The sequence below is a fragment of the Mus musculus genome, chromosome 6, assembly GCF_000001635.26.
Source record: "Mus musculus strain C57BL/6J chromosome 6, GRCm38.p6 C57BL/6J".
Taxonomy (NCBI): Eukaryota; Metazoa; Chordata; class Mammalia; order Rodentia; family Muridae; genus Mus; species Mus musculus.
In genome coordinates, this window is record NC_000072.6 from 135,850,075 (window position 1) to 135,866,048 (window position 15,974).

At 44.7% G+C, this 15,974-nt stretch overlaps 1 protein-coding gene and 1 long non-coding RNA gene across 8 annotated transcripts in view; one reads left to right on the forward strand and one right to left on the reverse strand.

Moving 5' to 3' along the window:
• Grin2b (glutamate receptor, ionotropic, NMDA2B (epsilon 2)) overlaps positions 1–15,974 on the reverse strand; it is a 460,395-nt gene that overhangs the window by 136,854 nt on the left and 307,567 nt on the right. The gene's annotated exons all lie outside the window — the stretch shown is intronic.
• The window catches only part of Gm14330, a 33,651-nt gene continuing 19,961 nt past the window's right edge, over positions 2,285–15,974 (forward strand). Inside the window, exons 1-2 of the long non-coding RNA XR_003956535.1 lie at positions 2,285–2,304; positions 8,418–8,490. This is a non-coding gene — a long non-coding RNA (predicted gene 14330). The remainder of the gene's footprint in view (positions 2,305–8,417; positions 8,491–15,974) is intronic.

A 15,974-nucleotide genomic window follows, 5' to 3' on the forward strand; every position in this document is an offset into this window, starting at 1 on the left:
CCTCCAGAAAGCTGTTATTTATGGACAGTCATCAAATCAATGAGATTTGTGTACAGGTGCTACAAACGTACAATAGAATCCTATTCGCCTCAAAAGAAAAATGAAATCATGGAGTTGTGGCTCTGCCACAAGCTGTGATGGCTGCTGAAATCCTCACCGTTCTACCAAGTGGGTCAATGTGGCTGTCCATGCCAGGGGGCAATTCTCTCCTGAGCTTGTTTAGAGTTCTCTCTGGGATCAACACAGAGTCTTGTTTTCAGTGGTAAGAAATATAAGCAAATGAAAAGGCCTGTCCTGTGTCCCCAGATGCTGCTGGGGAGAGATGAGTAGAAATAAAATAAAAGCAGGAAACAAAAGCAATTAAGAGAAAAGAGAAAGTTTGTAGAGATACTATCTATCTCTCTCTCTCTGTGTCTCTCTCTGTCTCTCTGTCTCTCCCTCTCTCTCCCTCTCTCCCTCTCTCTCTCTCTCTCTCTCTCTCTCTCTCTCTCTCTCTCTCTCTCTCTCTCTCTCACACACACACACACACACACACACACACACACACACACACACACAGACACACACACACACAAAGTCCAATAAGTAATGTTATGGCATTGGGGTGGATGTAGGGTATATTCTTCAATTACCCATCATCTCATTTTTTTGAGTTATCATCTCTCACTGAACCAGAAAGTTGAGGGTGTGGTCAGGCTGGCTGGCTCAAGAGCTCAGCCTGTCCAAGTCTCTCCAGTGCAGGTATTACAGGCACTCATCTCCACACCTGACTTGTGTGTGACTGGCATCCTATTTATTCAGTCAGCCATCTCTCAGGCTTCGATTGTTCCCTTTTTTAAAGATTAAAGATTGTCATCTTCTTCTATGCTTGTGTTTGTGAGCATGAGTGTATGTGTGGTCCACATGCATGCAGGTGCCTACAGGGGTCAGAGGAGGGAACAGAATCCTCCGGAACTGGAGTTAGGAGTCACGTGACGTGGGTGCTGGAAACAGGTCCACTGCAAAAGCAGCAAGTGGTTTGAACCTCTGTGCCATCTTTCCAGCCTCACTACTGTTCTCTTTCAAAAACACTATTTAGAAGTTGGAAACTTTTAGCATTTGGGGGACTAGATCACAGCCTCCCCTTCACATTTACTGCTGATCATACTGAGGTCTGGAGAACTGCTGCTGAGCTTTGGCCAATTAAGTTCAGAGTCTCCCAATTCCCCAACTTTTCCTTTGCTCTTAATACTACAGTCGGAGCGTCTCTCATTGCTCCAGCAGCCCAAGCTGAGGCTAGAGAACATTTGCTTCTCGCTGTTGTGGTTTAGTGAATCCCTGGGAGGGTTTCTGCAGTTGGAAATCACTTAACCAGACTCCTGTAATATGATGTTTCCTTCCCAGAGAACACAAAAGATAAGCTTACATCCCATAATTTCAGTCCACAGTAAATGACTATTCAAAATGACCCCTATTCTGATCTCCTAGAGTTCTGCCTGAACACTATGTAATCCTTAAAGTCTCTTCAGGAAAGACATACTCCTACTTGGATATGAAAGTATGGTACTTCCTATGGGGAGGCAACGAAGCCATCCTTTGACACTAATTAATGAGCAATGCGGCAAACCCGCTTCCAATTCAATTTTGCGTGGAAAACCAGAAAGAGAAAAGAAATGACTTTTCACTTCACCACTCTTAGTCACCTTGGCTATTTGGAGAACTGATAAGGTCCTGCTAAGGTAATCACAACAGTGGGACTTCCCAGTGACAGGCACCAAGAGATGCTTTGATAACAGGAAGATCGCAGAATTGTTTTTGCTTTCTAGCTCATTTTCACATGGCATCCATGAGTTCAAAATATTGAGTATAAGTTGTTTTCTTTACCACCTTACTATATTGAATACATCCAGGATATACTGTCCTCACTAAGCCTCAGGACTTATTCAGGGAGAAATGTTAAAAGTCAAAAGCTAGCTAGCCCCTCACTTATTGCTGTTACCTCTTTATGTATACTGCCCTGGTTGGTTTGTGTCAACTTGACACAAGCTCAAGTCATCTGAGAAGCGGTAACTCAGTTGAGAAAATGCCTCCATCAGCATGCTTGTAGGCAAGTGTGTAGGGCATATTCTTGACTAATGATCGATATGGGAGGGCCCAACCCACTGAGGGTGGTGCTACTCCTGGTCCTGTGCTGTATAAGGAAGCAGACCAGGCAAGCTATGGGGAGCAAGCCAGTAAGCAGCACTTCTCTGTGGTTTCTGTTTCAGTTCCTGCCTCCAGGATCCAGCTTTGAGTTCCTGCCCTGACTCCCCTCCATGATGGATGGTAGGCAGCAAGCTGAAATAAGCCATTTCCTCCAAGATTGCTTCTGGTTATAGCATTTATCACATCAATAGAAAATATCTAGGGTGCCTACTATGACTTTTAAGGCAAAGGCTTGTCTTTCTGATATCCATTTTTTTTTTTTTGCTTATGAAACAGTATTTAGGGAAAATGTCAAAACTAAACAAGCACCAATTGACAAAGATTTCTCTAGAACATTCAACTTTAACCAGAAAACACTTCTTTCCTGTGACCTTCCAGTTAGGTTGAAAGAAACCCTTGATGTATAATCCCTTGACCGAGGACCTGAAGGACCCTGGGATGAGACCCTGGGAAGAGGATGATGAGGCTTTTCTCATCTTGACCTTGGTTTGTTCTTCCCTCTTCAGGATCCTCTCCCTGTCTATCACCTTAAAGGATCAATAAGACAAGCACACTGGAAGAAGCACATGTAGTCCCCATTCTCCGGGCAGCTACCACAAGTTTAACTTTGCCTATTATTTAGCTCTACTAAAGCAAAGGACAAAAGGAGTGAATGAATTTAGGATGAATCAGTGACAGCTTCCGTCACCAGGGATGGGAACAGAGATTATGAAGAGTTGTCACTCATGGAAAATGAGGCTGTAATTTAGTCTTCTAGCGATAGTTGACAGATTTCTACCAGTGGGGCTTCCCAGAAGTCATTATGCTGTATGGGGAGGGGAAGGGGACCAAAGGAGTCAGGGTGATTGCAATGGTCAGAGATGGTTTGGAGTAGACAGGGAAAGAAGATGTCGCTGAGACTATTATGACTTTAAGGGATGTGGGTATTCTATAATCCTATCATGCTGCAGGTGCAAGAAACATGGTTGTGGAAGATGCTGACTTGTTTAAGAGCACATCTCTGTTTTAGAAAACCCAGCTGCTGAGGATGTTGCTCCTTAGTAAAGTACTCGTCTAGGATGCACAAGAGGCTATGAGTTTGAGTGCTGGTACAGGTTCATGAGAGGCTGTGGAGAGGACTTATCTACAAACCATATCTGCCATGTGGATGAAACTCTCCCACACGGAGGAAAACGTAATAACTTGTTGAGTGTAGGACTTAAGAAAAGACATGAATAATGAGGGAGGCAAAATGGAACACAAGATGCTGATGGAGACAGTAAAAAGGTTGTGCTAAACCTACATGCGAAGAAGAGGATGCAGAGTGTAAAATGGGATGGGAGTGAAGAGGGTAAGCAGCCTGAAGGTCAGCAGGAAACGTCAGTGTGGGGTTGGTTCATGTTGCTTCTGTCATGAGCCTAGCGAATGGCTCTCTGGATAACAGATTAGTGAGAGGAGACGTTCCTAAAGTAGGATTGGAGTCAAGAGCTGAGGAGTTTAGCATGTTTGTCCTGGGTGGATCTGAAAACAGTAAGAATCAAGGATGGTATTCCTCTTTGTAATGCTTGATGAGAAGGCCTTGGTTAACATTGTTTAGCCTGTCTGTCTGGGCTTGTGAGATAGCAAGTAAAGGGACCTGCTCTCAACCCTCATGGCCCAAGTTTGAGTTCAGGGACCCATGTGGGAGAAGGAACAAACCCACTCAACTTGTCTTCTGACCTGTGTTATGCAGCCACATAACACACACACACACACACACACACACACACACACACACACACACACACACACACACACACATGCGCGCATGCACACACACACTCTCATACACACACACATTAAAAGAAATAAAATGTAATATAAAAATTTAACATTGTCCGCCAAATCTAAATCTTAGTTGTTCAGAGCTTGTAAAAACGTAGCTTTCAACCCCAGCACACCGTGACAGTGAGCAGACTGGAATGGAGAAGGAAAAAGGGGTGGGGTGCAAACTGACCTGTTTACTTATTTACTTACTGAGTTAAAGACATCTGTTAATAACTAGTCAACCAGTCTAACACGGGTTGGCCTCTGATTCAGAGCTTCAGACAAAATGAGGACAAGAATTTATGTGAACCAAACCAGCCCCCCCATCCCCCCGCCGCGCCTGCCTAAGAGGACAGCACCGTGAACCCCAACTGCATCTCCCCGGGGTAGATGAGAGAACCGTGTAATCATCTCTGTTGCTGTACTGTGTGGGGGCTAGAACTCTGCTGTTCCTTCTTTGTCAGGGGATCTCAGTTCTCTCTCTCCCTCTGTAGGTTGATGTTTCCATGGAAACCTGCTCTTTAATGCTTCTGAAATTACTGTGCATTTATACCATTAACTCTTTGTTTACTGGGGCAGTTTGCAAAGTGATATTCCAACCCCTCTCAAAGGTAATTATATGGACATCTCTACTTACTGAAAACTTTTTGCAAAGATAATAGACACCTGTTGCCTGCCTCTCAACATCAAACCCTACTCCTCAACCCCTTCTGTCTTGGCTCTTGCCTCTGCTGGCTAGTCTACCAATATATTTCACGAAGTCACTGATCATCAAAACAAGGTCTAGGAAATTAGATGAGAGCAGTGTTGCTCTGTCCTTCTGTTCCTTGCTCACCTTCTCCTGCTTGATGCTGGTGAGAATTTCCCCCGTAGACATTTGCTTTGCATATTTGCTGCTTAAAGTAAAATATTATCTTGGTTTTCTTTTTATACCTCAGGCCAGACTTCCCTCCTTTTACGTCCCTTTCTTATTGAAACTCTCTGTTTTGAGAGTACCCAAGTCTCAATGTCGAACCTACAACTCTCCCTCTGGCTCACTCAAGACACAGCCGCTCACTCATCACCTCCGCACACCAAGAGTTCGGCATCTATTCCAGATCTCACCTCTGCCCTGAAATAAGCTCCGTATGTCTGCTCAGCCAAGTGCAACACATGCCTTGAGATTAATTCGAGCTTAACAGGACCAGCTCCAAGGCCAGCTTCCCCTGTCATTTCGTGATGGAAGCAATGTAAGACTCCAATCCTTAAAGGGTTCCAAATCTTGGTATAATTTGATATCTCTTTCTGTTTCAACTCCTTTTTCACCACGTGAATGGAAAGGAGGACAGATTGGCTCTTCTTAGGAGCTGTGTTCCTAGAACCAATAAACTCAGTGAAAACGCAGCAATACTCCAGCATTGGGTACCGAATTTGCTGATTGACACCTTCTTCTTTTTTCAACATACAGCTTCAGAATTCTGTCTCCCTGAGGTAAATTAATCTCCTAGCTTTCTAACACATAAGTAAAAATGCTTGGAAGTCATATTTCAGCTCTGGCTGGGCAATAAAAGAAAGCCCAACAATGAATGCTATCATTTATTGAACACATGCCAAGCTCTGTTCTGGGTGTTTTATGTTATTTTAAATTCTCACAGCAATGCTATAAAATAATAGCATATATTATATGTGATTATGTAATAGCTATGTTATAATGAAGCCTGAGGTTGTTGGCAGCAGGGATTGAATCCATCCACTTTTTAGTAATCCCCAAGCTCATGTTCCTTTTCACATAGCCTCACACTGAGCATAATGCTGTCAACAGAAACCATGGTTAGAAGAGAAGGACACAAAGAATCCAGAGACTTCTACCGTGGTGGAGCCAACAGCCCAAGCACGGACCTCAGTGCCTTCCCCTCGGGATTTTAACCAGTCATGCTCTCCTCGACCCCAGGGATGACTGGAGTCATGGATGGTCAGGACATATAGAATAGAAAGAGAGCCCTGCTCTCTAGGGGCTGTCAATCTGCCACCTGTCACACACACAAACCCCTCAGAAGTGAAGAAATGGAATTCATTTGCCTTATAAGACATCAGGGGACAAAGCACAAAGCGGTAAGCTTGACTGGACTTATAGGGGAATTAATTTTCAGCCCGTGCTCTGGGAGGCAGTCAGTTATGAAGGCTGGGGCCACATTCTCAGAGCATTTGTTAGAGGCTGGGCAACAATAGCTAGGGTATTTATCTGGCTCCATTAAGATTGGAAGTTTATCTTGGTTTGGCACAGAATGTCCAAGTTCTCACAGGGTTTCAAAAGTATGATATTAAAGTCATTCTGGGAGCTATAATAAAATCTCATTTACTCTCAATGGGGGAGGCAGGCCCACACTTTGGGTCTGGACAGTCAGATCCACGGATCACAAGGTAGACATATTCTGCAGCGTCGCTTCCTGTCTAAATGCTCTCCTACAACTGTGACCTGCTCTCCTTCTTCAGCTGTGACTCAGTTTCCCTTACCTCCTTTGCTGTCTGCACCCCTGGCCCCTCCCTCCCTGGCCTAGACTCCACTTAAATCCAGGCTGGTGAACTTTGGTTTGCTTGAGAGATCTCGTTCCCCTTCCTTCTTTGTCAGTCAGCACAGGCTGATGCACCCTGGGAGCTCTTCTTAGACGCCATATCTTCAGTCTGACTGACTTGCAGTCCTATTCGGCTCATCTTTATTTTTCCTTCCGTTTCCATGTATGTACACATGTAGACATGTTTGCCTTGGGTGGTCACACATGTATGTAGGTAAATGTGTACATTCGTGGCTTGTGTATGTGGCGGCCTAAGGATGAGAAGTATCCACTATCTTCTACTTTGTATACCGAGGAAGGGTCTCTCAGGCAAAACTTGCTGATATGGTTAATCTTGCTGGCTGACTTGCTCTGGGGGATCTCCCAAATCTGTCATCTCAGGTTGGAATTACAGAATGGCCATCACACCTCCCCAACATTTATAACATATATGTGGGCCATGGGGATCTGAACTCCATAAGTGTGCAGTCTCCATTAGTGTGTATCAAATGCTTTAATCTTGAGCCCTCGCCCTAGCCCTATGCCTCCGGTCTGAACCTCATCTCGTCGTCTATTTTCACCCCCTCAGCTGAGATCACTAGCCTTCCCTCCATTACAAACTCACAGTGCCTGAGATGAAGCTGAGAGACCACTCCCTCAAAAGAGCCAACTGCCTGATTACTCTTTCTCAAAGTTATTGAATACTTACGAAGCACTTGGACAATAGTAGGCACCCTGTAGATGCTAGCTTGTCTGACTCCTTCAGTCCTGAGACTTGCCAGGTGTCTCCATCCTCACTCATCACTTGACACTCCTGCTCTTGTCCCAAATGCTGGAATTACAAGCCCACCAGCCCTTACAAGAAGCCCCTGCATGAGTCCCCTCCTTCCTTCTTTTGTGCTATGGAGCCTTATCGTTTCCTATGCAGATCTCTCAAACAGCCTGTCTCTGAGACCTCTGTCTTACATCCTCAAGATCCTTAAGTGCATCCCTACTATAGACTCCATATTGCTGTGTCAGCCATTGCTTCCAAAACTCCAATGGCTTCCTACTAGCTGGAGTAAGAGCTGAACTTGACTCAGGGCCCTCCCTCCACACCTTGACCCCCATCTGCACAGCTGGACTTCTCTCCCGTTCTCCAGATGAGCCATTGCTAAAGTCAAGTGGCTTCTTTGCTGTCTTGGAACAGATGCATTTGTCTGCTTCTCTACTGTTCACTTTCATATGAATGCAATTTGAATATTGCTCCTGCTTAATAGCCCCGCTAAGCTCTTACCCACCTTCTCTCACTTTCTTGCCCATGCAGGCCTCCTCCCTTCTCCCCTCCCTCTGTCCTCTAGCTTGTGGACTACATTTCAGTAGTTCATGTACTGTTCCTACAGCCCATTTTATTCCTGTTGGCTATTTAACTTTTCATGCCCGTGACTTGAATTCTGTGACAGACAATGCACTATTTAAAGAGTCAAATCTCATCCTATTATCCTCTTGCAGAATCTAAATTAGTTCCTTTCTGGTGCTAAGTGTTCAATAAACACCTATCGATTCGTTAGAACTTCTAGAAGACTAGCTTGGAAAGTGGCTCTCACTACTTTCTGGCTTTTCCATGCATACACACACACACACACACACACACACACACACACACACACACGCACATACGCACACACACAATGCACATACATGCACATACGTGCACACACGTACACAATCAATACACATACACACACAGAGGGAGAGGGAAAGGGAGAATGTTTCTTTGGGGGAAAGTGACTCAATTATTGATTTTAGGGAAAAAAAATGAAGTATCAAAAACTGGTTTCTAAAAGCAGTGAGAGAAAATGTAGGTTGACCTCATTCTTGTGCAGGTCCCTGTAAAATGTCTCCTTTTTTGTTTTCCACATTAAATCATCCCTAAAGTCAGCTTTACCTTTTGGATCACGTGACCTGCTTGCCCTCCTGTCCTCTCACGGCCCTGAGAAAGCAGACATAGGTAAGTAAACACATTGGAGAGCCATGGGAAGAGAATGGCGAGCCCTGGTTGTTTCTGAGCAGTTTTGTTATAGAAGAAAGAAAACGATATCGGGCTGTGTCTTGTTGATCATCTAAGGTGACTGCCTAGTGGGTTGCTTTGAGTTTAGAAAATTGAGGCACCTGGAACATACGTAAAAGGTAATTCTGGGATTGTTTTTACTAATGTGAATTCTTTTATCAGTTTAGGAAAGAAAGAAATATAACTCATTTTGCTTATGACATTACAGATGAGAGAGCTTTTTTTTAAGGAAGGGGATGAGGGAAAGGTATGTTTATATATTTATTTCCTAGTGTCTTTCTAATTATCGAGAAAAAGAAAAACATCTTTGGTATACATAGGAGAAACTATTAAATTTTCACCTGGTTAGGTACACATACTTACAAAGTCTTTCCCTCAGCTCTTCTCATTATCTGCCAGTTACAAGAGTCATGGGAGGGGGAGGTTAGCAGTCAATAGTCACATGACGATTTTCTTCATGTGTGGACCAACTCCTGACAATGCAGCATGCTGGCATCTACAGCGATGCCTAAGGCTTAATGCAAATAATGGGCAAAATGGATATTTCATGGGCAGGCAACTGGGAGCGAAGGCATCTCAGAGCTATCTGCAGAGCAGAGATGCGAAGGAGCTCAGGTGGAAACCAGCAGGTATTGCTACTAAGTCTCTCTCCACCTGGTAAAGACCTAATCTCCGGGAAAGTAGAGGGATGTTAATTTGATTAACACTTGCCTGAATTCCCTCAGCCTCCCAGGCAACCAGCATAAACAAGGGAAATTTAACATTTGGGGCAACTTTCTTCCCTGTTTCCCAGTCAGTACAGGTTATTCTGATTATATGAAATTAAAACACGTTCAATAAGAGTGTGTGTGTTCGGGGGAGGGGGGGCTGTAGCAAAACGGCTTGAAGAAGTGTGGTGTTTGATATCTTCAATTAGGAAAAAAAAAGGTTGGGGTGGGTGTCTGCGAGGTAGAATGGGAGCGAACAAGCACACACTGGAGAGAAATGAAGAGATGGAGAGAAGATGAAACAGCATGCGGCATGCTGGGTAGCATCTCCATGGCAACCGCATTGCACATCCAGAGCACTGCCAAAAACAAGTCAAGATCCAAGTAAGTAGGTGTTGCAGAAAGAGGAGATAAGGGCCGGCTGTGGACAGGAACCACCTGGAGGAGATGAATTATCTTGAGGGTTTCATGCTTCTCATTTCTTTGCCTAACCACACCTGAGGCTCCAGTTGGAGCGCGAATGCCTCTAAAGCAACCCTGCTGCCAAATCTACATCTTAGGCAGGAAGGTCTCAGGACAGCAGGGATGAGGTCTGAGGCACTCCAGCTGGAGCCAAAGAGGAAAATTATGAATGAGGATCCCAATCTCCTTGCAGCTAATTTGTTTGCTTTCTTAAGCCATTATTTAATCTAGTAATTTGCACCGAGTAACTAGATGTTGTTCTTCATTTTTCAGGTCCAGTAAGGAGGGGAGGCTACATGGGTGAGGATCTTATTGAATGTGGAAAGTTAGGTCCTGTCAAGACAGACACTGCATTCCCGTACTACTGTCCCTTAGTAAAAACCTATGCCTGTAACTTACAGGAATTCTACTTTAAAAACATGCTCAGGACATCCCTGGAGATAGTAAATGGCTGGAAATGTAGTTTCTGGGCCATTTTAGATTACCCAGCACACGTAAACTGAAGGATGGTGTCTATCGTGGTTCATAGGTCTTCCTTCACACTCAACTAAGAACAATTAAGATCTTTAGAGCTCTTGTGCCTCCTTTAAAATTGCAGCCTGAAAACATGGCTTAAAGAAAGCATCGCAGGCATGTACATGTTAGCATGCCATCGGCCCTTGCAGGTTTATTGTAAGAGATCAAGCTGGGTCCCTGATACTTACCCAGTAATCCTGGTGAATGTGCAGATCTCGGGACCCTAGTCCTAAGACTAGGACTCTATCGATATTCCTCGGATAGAACCCGAGAACGTGTGTTGTCAAGCTCTCTTGCTAGTTCTGCAGTGTAGATGGTTCTGTAAACCATGAAATGGGGGCACTTATCCCTCCTCTTCTGCTCTAATGACTCTGCTACTTGTGGCTCTTTGCCTGGATGAGAAGAGTCTTGCCTCAAGCCCAGGAACGGCAGAGCTGTCAAACCTGCCAGAGAACTGTGCAAGGTAGACTTATAACTCAGTATCAAAAGAAAAGCACAAATCTGAAAGCAACTCAGGGCCACTGGCCAGAAAATGTTAAAGGAAGGGGAAGAGGTGAGATAGGGAACAAGAACATAAGCTAGGAAGGAAGTGAGAGGAGTCGGTTCTTAGTGTTCTGAACCAGAGGTAAGGACGCCCAAGCCCTGCCTATCCATGTCCATTCAGGTGCTCTCCTCATGTGAGAGCCTTGCTATGGAAACTATAAGCAACCATAAGAGCCTTTGCCCTCATTTAACCTGCAACTTGGCTCTCCCGCCTCTCAGTAACGTGAAATTCACTTGCTAGGGCATGTGACAATGGTCAAGTGGGAACAGAAAAGTGAGAAGCCACGTCTCGCAGGCACTCACTGCTCCAGGGAGCTTGCATGTGATGCCGGATGTGATGCCATATTACAGATGAGGAAACGGGCTTGGCCATGGCAAAAGACTAGTGATGTCAGACAGGTCAGAATTTAAATGAGATATGCCTAAGCCCCAAAGTCTATTTCTGAACCCCAGCCCACCAGCTCTTTCCCACGGTCTAGTCTGTAATTTGAAATGACTACATCAAGGATAACCTTCCTGATCACATGCCTACATCTCTTCTCTCCTTCCATCTTTCTCCAGAACTGAAGGAACTGGTACAAGTCTCTCTGTGTGTAGGGTAAAGCTTCCTTTGTGACTCTGTTAATCTTTCCTCTTATTCTTCCTCATTCATAATACTTGAAACAATGTGCACACCATTCTTTGGATGCATCTGGCTTGATGTCTGGTTATATAAGCCTGTATTAGAAGGCATGGAGTATAAGCATCTACATACCTTAAGTGAACCTCTGGGTGTGATACCTAGTAGTACAAAATAAGCAAACAGATACTCCTATAGCAGAAAAGGAGTGGTATCACTAGAAGGTCAAATAACCCGAGTTTTAAGCGATAACAAGGCTTCTCTGACTACCTGCTAATTTCATGGCCAGGTTCTGATGCAGAGATGTGCCTCTGAGGCAGACAGGGGAGTACCTAGTCCTGATTTGGTGACAGTGACAAGGAATGAAGAACTTGTTGTCCTATGGAAAGCAACAAGGAGTCCCTAGGGTTTCTGCATTGTCCCGCTCCATCAGCAAGAAGATGAACATGAGGGGGCCCTTGGCAAGGAATCAAAAGAACATGTATGGCTGGGGCACACCCCTGAGGTGCTAGAGAGGACAGAAAATTCTGACAACTGTGTCATCTTCACTCACATGTCCCCGCTCTCCCAGACCGCCCGGACCCTGCATGTTTTCTCTCTCAGGAATGGAGCCACAACGATAAGTGAGCCACAAATATAAAGGATTTAATCCTAAAGCCCCACAAATAACAGCATCATAAACACAATGGTTTCAACACTAGAAGCCTGTAAATTCAACGCCTTAAATACCCAAGCCTAACAAGGACCACAGCTTACACTGTGCAGCAGAAACTGGCTATGTTGGCCCATACCTCTAAGCCCAGGCTGAGGCAAAAGGAACAGAATGAAACAGCGTATCAAAACAACAACAAAACCTATTCAGATAGTTTAAAAAGGGGAGGGTGTAGTGTTGGCAAGAAGGGCATGGGACTCTTTTAGCTGGGTCATAGAATAGGAAGAGTTTCTGCCAGGGAAGGCAGGCATGAACTGCCCAGAGTATGATGGATTCTGTGGCAAGGATGAAGCTGTAGTTGCTGAGTGGGGTGGAAGACAGAAGTACAGAGGTGGAGAGCTAAGGCTGCAAAGACAGCGAGCCCTTTGCAATGGTCTTGAATATGGTGCTGTGACCCTATATTAATAAGAATCTAAGAAAAGTTTTCAAACAGGGATGATAAGTGATCCAATTAATTTTCTAATTAATTTTTTATTGTGAAGAAAATAATGCCTGGAATAAAGACAAGCGAAGGGGCTCACGGTCCAGATAAGGAAAAAAAAAAGATGTGAGTCTCAGCCACAATGGTGGAGGTTGATTGAATTTTGGAGGACAGTCTCATTCAGGGTCCATTGTGAACCAGACAGAAGGATTCAGAGTGTGAAGTGGGCCGGATTTAAAATGTCTCCACATCCTGACAAAGGAGAAGGAGCATAGCTCTGAGGTCTGCAGGCAGTGCTCAGGGTGGGGCCCCTAGAGTTTATGTTCTTCCTTCCTTTAACTACGTCTGACTTTGGGCTTTATGATCATGGTGAACTGACTGGACCTTCCAAAGACAGGCAGAAGAGGAAGGAATGCTGGTGGGTCTAGCAAGAAAGCGGTGTGCTTATACCAAGCAAGAGGTAGCCAGCAGAGTCACAGGCATGTTTGAAGGTGCTGCTGGTAAGAATGGGAAAATGGTCCGTGAGAACGAGCTCCAACAAGCCATGGTGCAATCACCTTGGGAACCCATTGATTTCAGGTTGGAGAATTTGGGTGTCTTTACGTCTGGGGACTCTCATTGAAGGGTTTGAGTTGCTTTCACTGAGACCTCTCAAGATCACAAGATCCCAGCCATCTCCTTTGCTCAGTGGATGAGGTCATTTGATGATTATCTTAGGAAATTTTGCCCAAGTCTGCACCCTGCTTCCTTTCAAGTTTTGTTACATGGAAGTGCTGTGCCTGTGATTTGAAGATTGCCTCAGGTGACCCTAAAGTCCAGCTTTACCACATTCACACCCTCATTGAATTTGCGTCCATTTTACTATGTGCCTGACCTATGTGAATGGCAAGAAGGCTTGCACACCAATTTGATACTTCAGTGAATTCAGATGGACTTGGACTCCCTCTCATTACTGTATCACATTACAGGAACGTGCTGAAGCTACGGCTCACTGCAAGATCCCTGCATTTGGCAGTCCATTTCTATCCTGTTTTCCACAAAGTCAACTCTTCATTTTCAGCAGCAATGGGGACAGGCAGGGCATCAAACCCGAATTGGCAGATCCCACCCACCAGACTGTATGCAAGGGTTCAGGTTTCTCCCTCTCTCAGCCCTTGTAGATCTATCATGAATCAAATGCTTTGGCTGTTCTCAGTCCTCATCCTCACCCGATGGTGGAAGCCCTAACAAGCAGGAAAATGACCCAGATCCAGGAGAAGGTGAAAGAGTGCAAAGCAAGAGACCCAGCAACCTCACAAAGTGGATAATAAGTCCTTGAGTGATGAGATGTTAGAAAATCAGGGCCCCGGGTTGATGAGCCTTATTTCCCACCTAAATGCTATGGAGACAAATCAGCAAGCAAAGTTGCTCCAAAGATGTAAATTCCCAGTTACCATGAGTTACACAGCCCAGGAGACAGGCGAAGAATGGGAAAAGCCTCAATGTTCACTTTGGAAATCTGCAAGCATAACCTTAAAATCTATCCAATTCAGGAAGCAGCTTGTCTCTAAATGCGATGAAAAAAAAAATAGCTCAGTCTATTGAGTCTATCGGCATTCCTGACACACTCACAGATGGTGCAATTAGCATCGAGCTGAGCCACATTCTACCCCCGTTTCTCTCTTGTCTCCTAGTAACTTAGGGCAATACCTGATTTCATATCCCCTTCTGTTTTTAACCTTTGTTCTCCCTCCCATGGGTGCTACAGTTGCTAGAGGGGGATTCAGCTCCTGCAGCTGTAACCTTCTGAAAATGAGAAACAGGGTGGAAAGACTGGATAGAGCGTCCAGCCTCCACAATCCTCACCTAAGGTTGTTCTAAGATTGTACTTAGGGGCCAGTGTACCTGGCAAAACTGCTCAAGAGTTCTGCAGTGACAATAGCCAAAATTAAGAACACTTAGCCTGCGCAGTAGAACTATAATATCTTCTGACTATTTTCTGCACTTGAGTTGAATTTAAGGAATTTCATTTAATAAAGAAAAAAAAACAACAAACAAACCTCTCACCTTAGAAAAGAAAGACAGTGGTGTTTCTTCAGCTCCATGACCTCACCATGTAGATAGAGAGTAGCAACCTGCAGCCTTATTTGTAATAGCCAGAAGCTGGAAAGAACCCAGATGCCCCTTAACAGAGGAATGGATACAGAAAATGTGGTACATTTACACAATGGAGTACTACTCAGCTATTAAAGAGTAGCAACCTGCAGCCTTATTTGTAATAGCCAGAAGCTGGAAAGAACCCAGATGCCCCTTAACAGAGGAATGGATACAGAAAATGTGGTACATTTACACAATGGAGTACTACTCAGCTATTAAAAAGAATGAATTTATGAAATTCCTAGGCAAATGGAAGGACCTGGAGGGCATCATCTTGAGTGAGGTAACCCAATCACAAAAGAACTCACATGATATGTACTCACTGATAAGTGGATATTAGCCCAGAAACTTAGAATACCCAAGATACAAGATACAATTTGCAAAACACATGAAACTCAAGAAGAACAAAGATCAAAGTGTGGACACTTTGCCCCTTCTTAGAATTGGGAACAAAACACCCATGGAAGGAGTTACAGAGACAAAGTTTGGAGCTGAGACGAAAGGATGGACCATCTAGAGACTGTCATACCCGGGGATCCATCCCATAATCAGCCTCCAAACGCTGACACCATTGCATACACTAGCAAGATTTTGCTGAAAGGACCCAGATATAGCTGTCTCTTGTGAGACTATGCAGGGGTCTAGCAAACACAGAAGTGGATGCTCACAGTCAGCTAATGGATGCATCACAGGGCCCCCAATGGAGGAGCTAGAGAAAGCACCCAAGGAGCTAAAGGGGTCTGCAATCCTATAGGTGGAACAACGATATGAACTAACCAGTACCCCGGAGCTCGTGTCTCTAGCTGCATATGTATCAGAAGATGGCCTAGCCGGCCATCATTGGAAAGAGAGGCCCATTGGACTTGCAAACTTTATATGCCTCAGTACAGGGGAACGCCAGGGCCAAGAAGTGGGAGTGAGTGAGTAGGGGAGTTGGGGGGGAGGGTATGGGGGACTTTTGGGATAGCATTGGAAATGTAAATGAAGAAAATACCTAATAAAAAATAAAATTAAAAAAAGGAGAGATGCACTTCTTGATAGATGATGTGCATGGCTTTGGAAACTCGGCCCCTCTCCCCAGCCTATCACAGAAGTATATAAGGCTCGGCAAGGCTAGAGATGACACCTTTGTATCTCACGGGTAGGATGATAAATAGACCTTTCCCATTCTTCCCCATTAGGTAGGTAGCATTCCTAAAGAGGCATTATTCAGATGTGACAGGGCTGCACAAATAGCACCCTGCCAACCCCGGCGTTCAGCTGGAGTCACCTCCCACATCACTGCTGGGCTCTGCTCCATGGCTTACA